General features: G+C 45.4%; 1 protein-coding gene across 2 annotated transcripts in view; it reads right to left on the bottom strand.

Moving 5' to 3' along the window:
• MRPL30 (mitochondrial ribosomal protein L30) overlaps positions 1–12,322 on the bottom strand; it is a 308,728-nt gene that overhangs the window by 83,819 nt on the left and 212,587 nt on the right. The window lies entirely within an intron of this gene.

Here is a 12,322-nt window from a genome sequence, read left to right as displayed (position 1 = left end):
GATACAAAAGGAGGCAGCCGACGTCATTTCCTCAGTCTTTCTTGCCACAAATGTCAGGAGCCCCCAAAAATACAAGGCTTAGATAAATATCCATAATCCTTGGTAAAATAAACCAAATAAAGCCTGCACCTTAGGAAAGGAGAGCAGAATAACAACAAAACAAGGGGAAGGAGGGAGGGAAACCAGGACTGCAACAGTGAATACACTCTAACATCTACATTTATGGTAGGTGTACACAACTGTACTATGTTCATCGTGTTTCACTGTTGCAGTCCTTACTTATGGGTTGATTACCAAAGCCCAGAGGAGACTGAGGAGGTCCTACCCAATCAAGGATTGGAGAGAATGCCCTGCAGGACAGCAGTGGAAAACCCCGCCCTGGATCTACAAAACAAGAGCAAATTATAGTGCTTTGTAAAAGTGTGTACAGAAGACCAAGTGGCAGCCTCCAAAATATCTTTAGTAGGGACACCCCTTAAAAAGTCTGGAGAAGTGGAGGCTGCTCTAGTAGAGTGAGTCCTCACTCCCTGAGGAGGAACCTTGCCATGAAAGGAATAACAGAAATGAATACAGTGCACAACCCATTTAGAAATGGTTTGCTTAGAAATTGCTTTGCCCTGTGCTCTAGGAGCAAAGCTGACCAATAGTTGAGCTGATTTCTGAAGACCCTTAGTCCTATCCAGGTAGAACCTGAGCTGTCTATGTACATCAAGAGAATGCAGGATCCTTTCCCCTCTATTTTGAGGATTAGGAAAGAAGGTAGGAAGGTGAATGGACTGGTTAAGAATCAAGCTAGAAACCACCTTCGGCATAAAAGAAGGATTGGTCCTCAGGGAGACCTGATCTGCATGGAAGATGAGAAAAGGCTCCACAGCCATCAACGCCTGCAATTCTGAAACATTCCTTGCTGAAGATATAGCCAAGAGAAATGCAGTTTTCCAAGAGAGAAACTTTAAGTTTGCAGTGGCTCAAAAGGAAGAAGAGTGGGCTTCTCCAAGACAAAATTAAGGTCCCAGGCTGGAGAAGGAGCCCTTCTGGGAGGTTTTAAGTTGCTAGCACCTCTGAGAAACATTTTCATCATGGGATGAGAGAAAATGGGCTGCTTAAAAGAACAGTAAGCAGAAATAGCTGAAGTATGGATCTTGATAGAAGAAAAAAAGTCCACTTTGAAGCAATTCAGCCAAATATTCCAGGATTAGAGGAAGGGTAGGCTGAGATAATGATTCCCCTTTACTTTGCATCCAATGAGAGAATCTTTCCCATTTGCCAACGTAGGACTTCCTCGTGCTAGGCCTCCTGACCTCACGAAGTACGTCAACTACCTGCTGGGAAAGGGGAGAAGTAGTAGATGGAGTCATCCAATAAGCCATGCTGCCAAATGAAGAGTCTGAAGCTGAGGATGCAGAAATGTTCCCCCCCTTCCTGAACCAAGAGATCTGGTTTCAGAGGAAGATGCCATGGAGGAAATGGGGAAAGACTGCGAAGCAGAGGGTACCAATGCTGCCTGGGCCAGTCTGGAGCTATGAGAATGGTCCTTGGTTGTTCGTCCCTAATCTTCAACAATACTCTGGGAAGAGGAAGTGGAGGGAAGGCATAAACTGGGGAAAGACAGAGTATCTACTTCCCAGGCTTTGCTGTGATGCTGACTGGTGCAAAAAAGTGGCAGAAGGTGGTTGTCTGGGGAGGAGAAAAGATCCACCTGTGGAGTGCCTCAATGCTGAATGATGCTGTAAAAGACTATTCTGTTCAGCTGCCATTCATGAGGATCCAGGGTTTGTCTGCTCAACTGGTCAGCCAAAACATTGAGTCTACCTGGAAGAAACTGAGCTAGAAGATGTAGGCCCAATGATGCTGCTGTGGACCAAAGAATCATGCTCTGCCTGCACAGGGGGTAAGAATGAGTCCCTCCCTGTTTGTTGATGTACCACATGACTGTGGTGTTGTCTGTTCTTACCAGCAAAGTTCCAGGAGAAAGATGATGCTAGAAAGCCAGTAAGGCCTGGTGAACTGCAAATAACTCCTTTAGGTTTATGTGCAAGTGCATCTGCTGGGCATTCCAACGACCCTGTACACACCTGCCATCCAGGTGAGCTCCCCAGGTGTAGTCCAATGAGTCTGTGGTCAGGACCTGAACTGCAGGAGGTGGACGGAAAAGCATGCCCTTGTTTTGCAAACAGGCTGTCGCCCACCATAGAAACTCTCTCTGTAGACAAGGAATCAGAGGAATTATTACATCCAGGTCCTGAGTGTGACACCAAAGATTCTTGAGGTACCATTGCAATTTCCTCATATGCAGTCTTGCATATGGAATCATGAGAATACAAGAGGCCATGAAACCCTGAGCTTGCAGGTATTTCCTTGCATGGAGGTGGGACAGGCCTGCCAAGTCCTTGAAGTAAGCTGAAAGAGTTGTTTGCTTCTCCTGAGTGAGATATATCATCTGGGTGACTGTTGTTCAGACTCGCTCCCAGAATTGTTCTCTTTGATTGGTACCATTTTCGACTTTTGCACATTGAGAGTGTAACCCAGGGAAGAGGGAGGGGTCTTTACAAATTCCAAATCCTTTAACAGCTGCTCCCGAGACTTTGCTTGAATTAGATAGTCGTCCAAGTAAGGATAAATCTGGATTTTTTTCTACCTGCAAAAGGCAATGACTGGAGCCAGGCACTTTGTAAAAACTCTGGGAGCAGTAAATAAGCCAAAGGGCAGCGCAGAGAATTGGTAATGCTGCTTGTCCACTCTGAAGCGAAGGAAAGTACAGTTTTGTACCTACCATAAATGTAGATGTCTGATAGGTATGCATCTGCAGTCATAACATATGGGTTGTCCTGCCTCAGGCAGCCCTTCGGTCGGCCGGATTCCAAAGTCTGGGTCTGGCCTCGGCTGATGTCGCACTTTCCCCGACATCAGAGCTTCTGGGGTATAAAGGCATCAGCCGACGCCATTTTCCTCAGTGTTTCTTGCCCCAGATGCCAGGTGCCCTCTAGGAAGGCTAAATTTGGATAAATGTTGAAAATTCCAAACAGTAGCAAACAAAATACATATATATATATATATATATATACATATATACAAACAAATACACCATAATAGATTCCCCCAGCTAGCTGAAGAAGGGGTAAGCACCCTAGGAGTACCACAGAGGGGAAGGCGGGTGGGTAATCCTGACTGCAGATGCATACCTATCGGACATCTACATTTATGGTAGGTACAAAAAGTACAGTTTTGTACCTACCATAAATGTAGATGTTCGAAGATCCACATTGCTGCAGTCCTTACTTATGGGTAGTCCGCTGTCCTCGGTCGGCCCGAATACCAAAGTATTAGGCTGACGCCGGTCATGGGCGCCTAGATCTGACATCAGAGCGTCAGGGTATAAAGGCGCATGATCGACGTCATATCCTCAGTCTTTTCTTGCCCCAGATGTCAGAAGGCCAAACCAGAAAGGCCACAGCCAAAAACAGAATACCTCCCAAAAACATGCCCAACAACAACCATCACCTAAAGCATAGCACCAAGTCAAACTACAGTGGGGAAGGAGGGAGGGTATTGGACTGCAGCAATGTGGATCTTGAACATCTACATTTATGGTAGGTACAAAACTGTACTATGTTCTTCATCTCACATTGCTGCAGTCCTTACTTATGGGTAGAATCCCAAAGCAACGGGAAAGGGAGGATGGTAAAAATCATAAAGCATTAGGGGCCGCTAAAATGCCCTGTAAAATTGCAGTGGCAAATCCAGCCCTAGACTTAGAATAAAGAGGAAGGTGGTAATGTTTAGAAAAGGTATGCACTGAACTCCAAGAAGCTGCCTCCAAAATGTCTTTGTAGCTACCCCCCTTAGAAAGGCCGTAGAAGTAGTAGTAGCCCTAGTGGAATGAGGCCTGATTCCAGCAGGAATCTCCTTACCATGATGGGAATAACAGAAAGAAATACAAAACCCAATCCATTTAGAAATAGTTTGTTTTGAAACAGGTTTACCCTGTGAACCCAAAGCAAAAGAAACAAACAATTGCTGAGACTGTCTGAACTCCTTGGTTCTGCTCAAATAAAAACGCAACTGCCTGTGAATATCCAAAGTATGCAAAAGTTTCTCCCTTTATTTTGGGGGTTTGCATAAAAAGTAGGCAAATGAATAGTTTGATTTAAGGCCACACTAGAAACCACTTTAGGCATAAAGGAAGGATCAGTACGAAGATACCCTATCCTTATGAAAAATCAGGAAAGGCTCCACTGCCATGAGGGCCTGTAATTCGGAAACCCTTCTTGCAGAGGTAATGGCCAACAAAAAAGCAGTTTTCCATGACAAATACTTTAACTCGGCAGTAGCTGCAGGCTCAAAAGGTTGTAGAGTAAGTTTTTCCAACACAAAATTGAGATCCCAAGCAGGAGTAGGAGCTCTACGTGGGGGTCTTATATTCTTTGCCTCTCTAAGAAATCGCTTAAACCAAGGATAAGAGAATAAAGGAGGGTCACAATCATAGTGAGCAGAAATGGCTGCAGCATGAACCTTTATTGAGGAGAAAGACAAACCCTTGTCCAATAGCTCAGTAAGATACTGAAGAGCAACACTTAAATCAGGTTTGGAGACATCAAGGTCCTTTCCTTTGCTCCAAATAAAAAAACCTCCACCATTTATCCGCGTAAACTTTCCTGGTACTAGGCCTCCTGGCTTCCAAAATAACATTCAAAACTTGTTGTGGAAGCTGAGACCTTCCAGAGTCTAAAACAGAATATGCCAGGCTGTTAGGTGCAGAGACTGAATCTTGACATTGAGGAAGTGACTGTCCTCTTGTGACAAAAGGTGCGGAATCAAAGGCAGAGGCCATGGAGGTTCTCGTACTAAACTCCTCAGTAGTGGTACCAGTGTTGTCGAGGCCAATCCGGTGCTATCAAAATCATGGTTGGCTTGTCTTGTCTGGCCTTCAAAAGTACCTTGGGAAGAAGAGGCAGAGGTGGAAAGGCATATACATGCAGACTGTTCCAAATGAATGATAGAGCGTCCACCTTCCAAGCTGAGTGATGAAACATTTTTGTGCAAAACTTTGGCAACTGGTAATTTAGTGGAGAAGCGAACAGATCTATGTCTGGAGTTCCCCATAACACTGTCAACTGTTGAAATACATGAGGATCCAATTTCCACTCGTGAGGATCCACTATTTGTCTGCTCAATACATCTGCTAAGGAGTTCTGTGCTCCTGGTAGAAACCTTGCCTGAAGATTGAGGTGTAGATTGAGAGCAGTTTCCCACAGAATCATCGCTTGCCTGCAAAGAGGGTAAGAATGGGTTCCCCTGCTTGTTGATGTACCACATGACAGTAGTGTTGTCTGTTTGAATCAACACCTGCCCTGGGTGAAGTAAATCTTTGAAAGCCATCAATGCAAACTGGACTGCTAACATTTCCTTCAAGTTGATATGCAAATGTTGGAGTTTGACAGGCCACGTGTTTTGCACCCATTTTCCATTGAGGTGTGCTCCCAAGCCTTGTCCGAGGCATCTGTCGTTAGAATCTGACTCGCCTCTGGCCGGGTCACAGAGAGTCCCTTGTTTAGGTGACATTCCTGAGCCCACCACAAAAACTCCTTCTGAATGCAAGGTATTATCTGAATGACAGTGTCTAGATCTTGGCAGTGCTGTGTCCACACATTTTGAGATACCATTGAAGCTTCCTCATATGCAATTTGGCATTGGGAAGCACCAGAATACAAGATGCCATGAACCCCAAGGCTTGAAGGACTGTCCTTGCAGTCAGCCTGGACCGTAGAGACATTTGCTGGAAATAAAGAGAAAGGCTTCTTTGTTTGTCCGGGGTCAAAACGGCCATCTGGGAAGCTGTATTCAGTCTCACACCCAGAAAGCACATGTCCTGAGAGGGTACTAGACTGGACTTTGTTTCGCTCACAGAATACCCTAGGCATCTTAACACTGCCATCACATACTGTAGATGATGAAGAAGTTCGTCCTTTTCTTGTGCAATAATCAGGCAGTCGGCCAAATAAGGATAAATCTGTATTCCTCTTAGTCTGAAAAATGCTATCACTGGAGCCAGAACCTTTGTGAACACTCTGGGCGCAGTAGATAAGCCAAAGGGCAATGCAGAGAACTGATAATGTAAATTTCCAGCCCGAAAACGCAGGTACCTCCTGCCACTGGGCCTGATAGGAACATGAAGGTAAGCCTCTTTGAGATCCAGAGTAACCATCCAGTGATCTTTTCCCAACAGAGGTAAAAGTTGTTGTAAAGTCAGCATCTTGAACTTTGGAATGTCCAGGTAAGTGTTGAGGATAGGTAAATCCAAAATTGGTCTCCACGTGTTCCCTTTCTTTGGAACTAGAAACAGGCGAGAATAAAATCCTAGGCCCACTTCTGACAGAGGAACTGGCTGTATAGCTCCTATTTGAAGAAGGAAAGAAATTTGTCTGTGAGCCTCTATCCTTTGCCGAGGAGGGACGTCTGGCATGCCTTTGAAAGGAGGCATGGTGTGGAAATAGAACTTGTAACCTCGGTTTATAATGTCCAATACCCATTTGTCCTGGGTGACTAAATGCCAATTTTGCTTGAAAAGAGCCAACTTTCCTCCCAAAGGAGCTGCCCGGCAAGAAGAATCTGGCAGCTGAAAATGCAGGTCATTGGGCCTGTTTACGAAAGGACTGGCCCCTGCCCTCACCAGCAGATTGAGCAGGCGAACTCCATTGTCTCGGCCTGAAGGTACTCTGAGCTCTGCCCCTACCAAGCCTAGATCTACCCCTAGACTGAGAATCAGAAGTAGGGTACGCCCACCCCTTAGTAGGCCAATTTCTACTAAACTTTGGAGGTTGTACCTGCAAAAAATCTTTAACAGTCTGCATAGACTTAGCCTTGTCTTCCAATTTCTTTAAGACTGACTCCACAGGAGGACCAAACAAAACTTCAGACTGTAAAGGGCATCCAGAATTCTAGACTTAACATGCTCAGACAAATTCTGATCCTTAAGCCAGGCGTGCCTACGAATAACTGAACTAGTGGCAGCCACCCTAGAAGAAGCCTGTAAAGCATCAAAACCACATTGCAAAGAGTGCTTACCCACCTGTTCAGAAACATGCACTAAATCCTGCAATTCTTTACACTCTATGCCCTCTGCCAAAGCATCCACTTTAGACCTTAGCTGAGAAAGGAGGAAATTCTGATACTTCAACATATGAAACTGGCAGTTCAAAGCTCTCATTGCTAAAGTAGAAGAGGTATACACCTTCTTACCCCATCTATCCAAAGCTCTAGCTTCCTTATCCAGAGGAACCGGATTCTTAACAACAGAGGCTCTAACACCCTTAGGCCCCTGACTAATAGTTTCTGGGTCCGCCCTAGGACTCTTATACAGATATTTATGAGCCTCAGGCACCCTGTAATACCTGTCCGGTCTGTGGTAAAAAACAAGAACTCCCTAAGCCTCTTCCGTGAATCAGAGTAATCCTGTTCCTCCCACTTAAAATGCTCCCTCATGGAATGCAGAGTTTCTGAAAATGAAAAATCCTCTGGAGGAGAAGCAGAAGGAGTGGAATCCCCTGCATCAGAATCAGAATAAGGAGGGAAATCTTGAATGTCTTCAGCAGAAGACTCTGAATCATCTGAGGCCTGCTCCAAACTATCCAACTCTGGCTCCATCCTGGGCCTCTTATCAGGAGGGGGTATAGAACCTCCAATTAAAGTAATCAAATCCTCTGCCATTTTAAGCATGTGCTTTTTAGGCACAGACCCTGAAGAACCAGAACTGACACCCGAGGAAGGCAAAACAGACCTGCCCTTAGAAGGAGCCTTAGAAACAGTAGCAGAAGGCCTAACCACCATAGGCATAGAAGGGAGAATAGTAACCTGAGAGGCCCCTTCAGCCTGACCTGCCTCCTGAGAGGCCACATCTTGTAAAATCAAAGTTTCCCCCTGGGACTCAACAGAAACTTCAGCCGGATCCACCTGTTCAGCTGTAGCTTCTAAAGGTCCAGCGTCCGAAACGGACGAATCATCCTGCCTAGGCTTTAAAGATTTGTCTTTGCGCTTCTTAGTAGAAGCAGGCGTCGGAACATCCGACGGCATATTATAAATACACCTCTTGCCAAAGACTAACCTAGCGCAATCTAACCTCCGCTTTATAGTGCGCTTATTAAACCTAGCACAAAACGACACCCGACTACGCCGTGCTCCGTCCCAAACAAGGAATACAAAGCGAGTGGTAATCCCTATGCGGTATCTGTTTCCCACAAGAAATACAATTATTCACTTTTTCTGACATCCGTAAGTAACTGAGGCAAGAAAACAAAAATATTCCCAACGGGTACTTAGCCCAACTTGGTATCGGTCTGAAACTCCGAAAACGAAAAATTTCAGAACGCCGAACGGCACTTGCAACGCTGCTTCTGCATCGGATCATGCGGCAAAAAAGACTGAGGATATGACGTCGATCATGCGCCTTTATACCCTGACGCTCTGATGTCAGATCTAGGCGCCCATAACCGACGTCAGCCTAATACTTTGGTATTCGGGCCGACCGAGGACAGCGGACTACCCATAAGTAAGGACTGCAGCAATGTGAGATGAAGAACATCTGTATATGTCCTTCAAGGATGCATCTGCGGTCATAACATATGGGTAGAGATAGCCAAACTGGGGGAGGAGGTACTAAGATAAGGATGGTGTAGTTAAGATCCCCTGTAAAACTGCAGTTGCAAAACCTGCTCGGGATCTGGAGTATAAAGGTAGATTGTAATGCTTGGCAAATGTATGCACGGAGCTCCAAGTAGCAACTTCTAAAATGTCCTTGGTAGCCACCCCTCGTAGGAAAGCCGTAGTGGTGGCTGTGGCTCTTGTGGAGTGAGGCCTGATATTTTCAGGAGCTGTCTTTCCATGAAAAGAGTAGCAAAAACGAATGCAATTTCCTATCCATTTTGAAATTGTCTGTTTGGAAATTGCTTTTCCTTGCACTCCAGTTGCATATGCTACAAAAAGTTGGTCAGTTTTTCTGTTGGTTTTAGTTCTGTCCAGATAGTAGCGTAGTTGTCTGTGTACATCCAAGGTGTGCAATAGTTTTCTCCCCTGTTCTGTGGGTTAGGGAAGAACGTAGGCAAATGGATAGCTTTGTTCAAGGATACCCTGGATACCACCTTTGGCATGAAAGAAGGATTGGTTCTCAAAGACACTCTATCCTGGTGAAAAATAAGGAAAGGCTGCACTGCCATTAATGCCTGTAACTCAGATACTCTTCTTGCTGAAGTGATTGCCAGAAGGAAAGCAGTTTTCCAAGATAAGAACTGTAAGTCTGCTGATGCTGCTGGTTCAAAAGGGGGTAATGTCAATTTTTCCAGCACAAAATTGAGATCCCATGTAGGCATTGGGGGTCTCCTTTGAGGTTTTACATTTTTGATCCCTCTTAAAAATTGTCTGAGGAGAGGGTGAGAGAAGATAGGTGGATCCATGTTGTACTCTGCTGAAATTGCTGAAGCATGAATCTTAATGGAAGAATAGGACAGGCCATTGTGGAACAGTTCTGCTAAATATCCTAGGATGTGTGCTAGGTTTGCCAGTGTGATATTTGTACCCTTTGATGTGCTCCAAATGAGAAATCTCTTCCATTTAGCTGAGTATGTCTTCCTTGTGGAGGGTCTGCGAGCCTCCAGGAGAATGTCCTTGACCCTCTTGAGATAAAACAGTTTTGTTTTGTTTTAAGCAATTTTCCAGGCAGTTAGCTGCAGTGTTTTCAAGTTTGGATGCAGGGTCTTGAAGTTGTTCTGCGTTAGAAGAAGAGGCCATAGGGGTAGAGGCCATGAGTTCGTCCGAGACATGCTTCTCAATAGCGGGTACCAGTGCTGCCTTGGCCAGTCTGGAGCTATTAGTATCACCTTGGGCTGTTCCTCCCTGATCTTCAGTAGAACTTTGTACATCAATGGGAGAGGTGGAAAAGCATACACTGTTAGGGCATTCCAGCTGAAAGAGAGAGAGTCCACCCTCCAGGCTTGTGGGTGGTATACTCTTGAGCAGAATTTCTTCAGTTGATGGTTGAGTGGGGAGGCGAACAGGTCTATCTCCGGCATTCCCCATTTGCTTGTTATGATTTTGAAGATGTCTGGATGCAGCATCCATTCGTGAGCATTCGTTGTAGTTCTGCTTAGGCTGTCTGCTAGTGAATTCTCTTTTCCTGGTACGAATTTGGCCTGCAGCTGGATGTTGAGATTCAGGCCTAGGTTCCACAGATCCATTGCCATCCGGCATAGAGGGTAGGAGTGTGTGCCTCCCTGCTTGTTTATGTACCACATGACTGTGGTGTTGTCTGTCCTTAGCAGATGTCCTTGTTGGAGGAATGATTTGAATGTCTCGATTGCATGTTTCACTGCCAGCATCTCCTTTAGGTTTATGTGCAAGTTCAGCTGGTCCTGAGACCATAGGCCTTGGATACACTTGTCCTCCATGTGTGCTCCCCATCCTAGGTCTGAGGCGTCCGTGGTGATGGTCTGCCTTGGTTGTGGTTTGTTGAAAGGCAACCCTCTGTTGGACTGGCAGGCCTAAGCCCACCACAGGAATTCCTTTTTCAGGCATGGAATGATTGGTATCATGGTTTCTAGACTGTGCCTGTGTTGAGACCATACATTCCTTAGGTACCATTGTAATTTTCTCATATGTAGTCTGGCATGCGGAATCAAGATTATGCAGGATGCCATGTAACCCAGGGCCTGCAGGACTTTCCTTGCAGTAAGCTGGGTTTGTCTTGTCAAAGCCATGAAGTAGACTGGGAGTTGCTTTTGTTTTTCTTCTGTGAGAAAAGCCATCTGAGTCATTGTGTCCAGATCCGCACCCAAAAATGTTATCCTTTGGGATGGCACTAGTCTTGACTTCTGGATGTTTACTGTGTATCCCAAGGCCTGTAACAGGTGCATGACATCGGCCAAATCCTTTGTTAGTTTTGTCTTGCTGTCCGCTTGTATTAGGCAGTCATCCAGGTATGGGTAGATTTGAATTCCCTGTAGCCTGCAATGTGCAATTACTGATGCCAGGCATTTCGAGAATACTCTGGGTGCAGTAGATAAGCCAAAGGGCAATGCTGAGAATTGATAATGCTCTGATCCTGCAAGAAATCTGAGGTGTCTTCTGCAATCTGGTCGTATGGGGACATGCAGGTATGCCTCCTTGAGATCTAGAGTCACCAGCCAAGACTCCTTGCCCAACATGGGAAGAAGTTGCTGTAGGGTCAGCATCTTGAATTTTGGCACAATGAGATATGTGTTTAGTGCGGACAAGTCGAGAATAGGCCTCCATTGGTTTTCTTTTCTTGGTACAAGGAATAGTCTGGAATAAAATCCTTGGCCTTGTTCCACAGATGGTACCCTTTCTATAGCTTTCATCTGAAGCAAATTGTGGATTTGTCTTAAAGCCTCTGGCTTCTGGTTTGGTGGAAGGTTTGGCATTCCGCTCCTTTTTGGAAAAGTGTGGAAGTGAAACCTGTATCCTTTGTGTATGGTTTGCAATGTCCATTTGTCTTTTGTAATGCAATACCAGTTTTTCGAGAATAAAGACAGCTTTCCGCCCAAGGGTGCTTCCAGTTGTTCCTTGGTGGGCGGAATCAGAGTCAAGTCATTGTGTCTGTCCTGTGGAAGTGGTTGTAGTTGTAGCTGTGGCACTACTCCTCTGGTTGGCAGGCTGCCACTGACGACCCCTGTAAGCACCCTTTGATTGACCTCTGCCTCTTAGGCGTCTATTCCTGCCCCTCTGTGCTCTGGAGGTGTCTGGAAAGGACCAATTCTTTGAAGGCCAGTTTCTGCTGAACCTCGGAGGTTGAACCTGAAGAAAATCCTTTACTGTTTGCACAGATTTTGCTTTTTCTTCCACTTTCTTTAGAATCTCCTGTGCAGGGGAGCCAAATAAACTTTGTTTCTCCATTGGAGCATCCAGGAGTTTAGCCTTGACATGGTCTGGCAGGGATTGCTCTTTTAGCCAGGCATGTCTTCGAATTACTGCCCCAGTCATAGCTGATCTAAATGAAGCCTCCAGTGCATCATAGCCACATTTTAAGAAATGATTACTGACCTGCTGAGAGTTGTGTACAAAATCCTGAAGGGACTTTCGGTCTAAAGGTTCAGTAGAAGAGAGCTTTTTATTTAGCTGATCTAACAAATATTCCTGGTACTGTATCATGTGGAATTGACAGTTTAATGCCCTGGCAGCAAGAGTAGCAGATGTATATACCTTTTTCCCCCATCTCTCTAATGCTCTTGACTCTCTTTCAGAGGGTAGGGGGTTTTTGGCAGTGGCAGCTGCAACACCTTTTGGGCCCTGAGATATAGTTTCTAGGTCTGCAGCA

This window comes from Protopterus annectens, chromosome 5.part0, assembly GCF_019279795.1.
Source record: "Protopterus annectens isolate FY-2018-M chromosome 5.part0, PAN1.0, whole genome shotgun sequence".
In the NCBI taxonomy this organism is placed as follows: domain Eukaryota; kingdom Metazoa; phylum Chordata; order Ceratodontiformes; family Protopteridae; genus Protopterus; species Protopterus annectens.
Note: the sequence above shows the minus strand (reverse complement) of the source record. Positions and strands in the feature narration are given on the sequence as shown.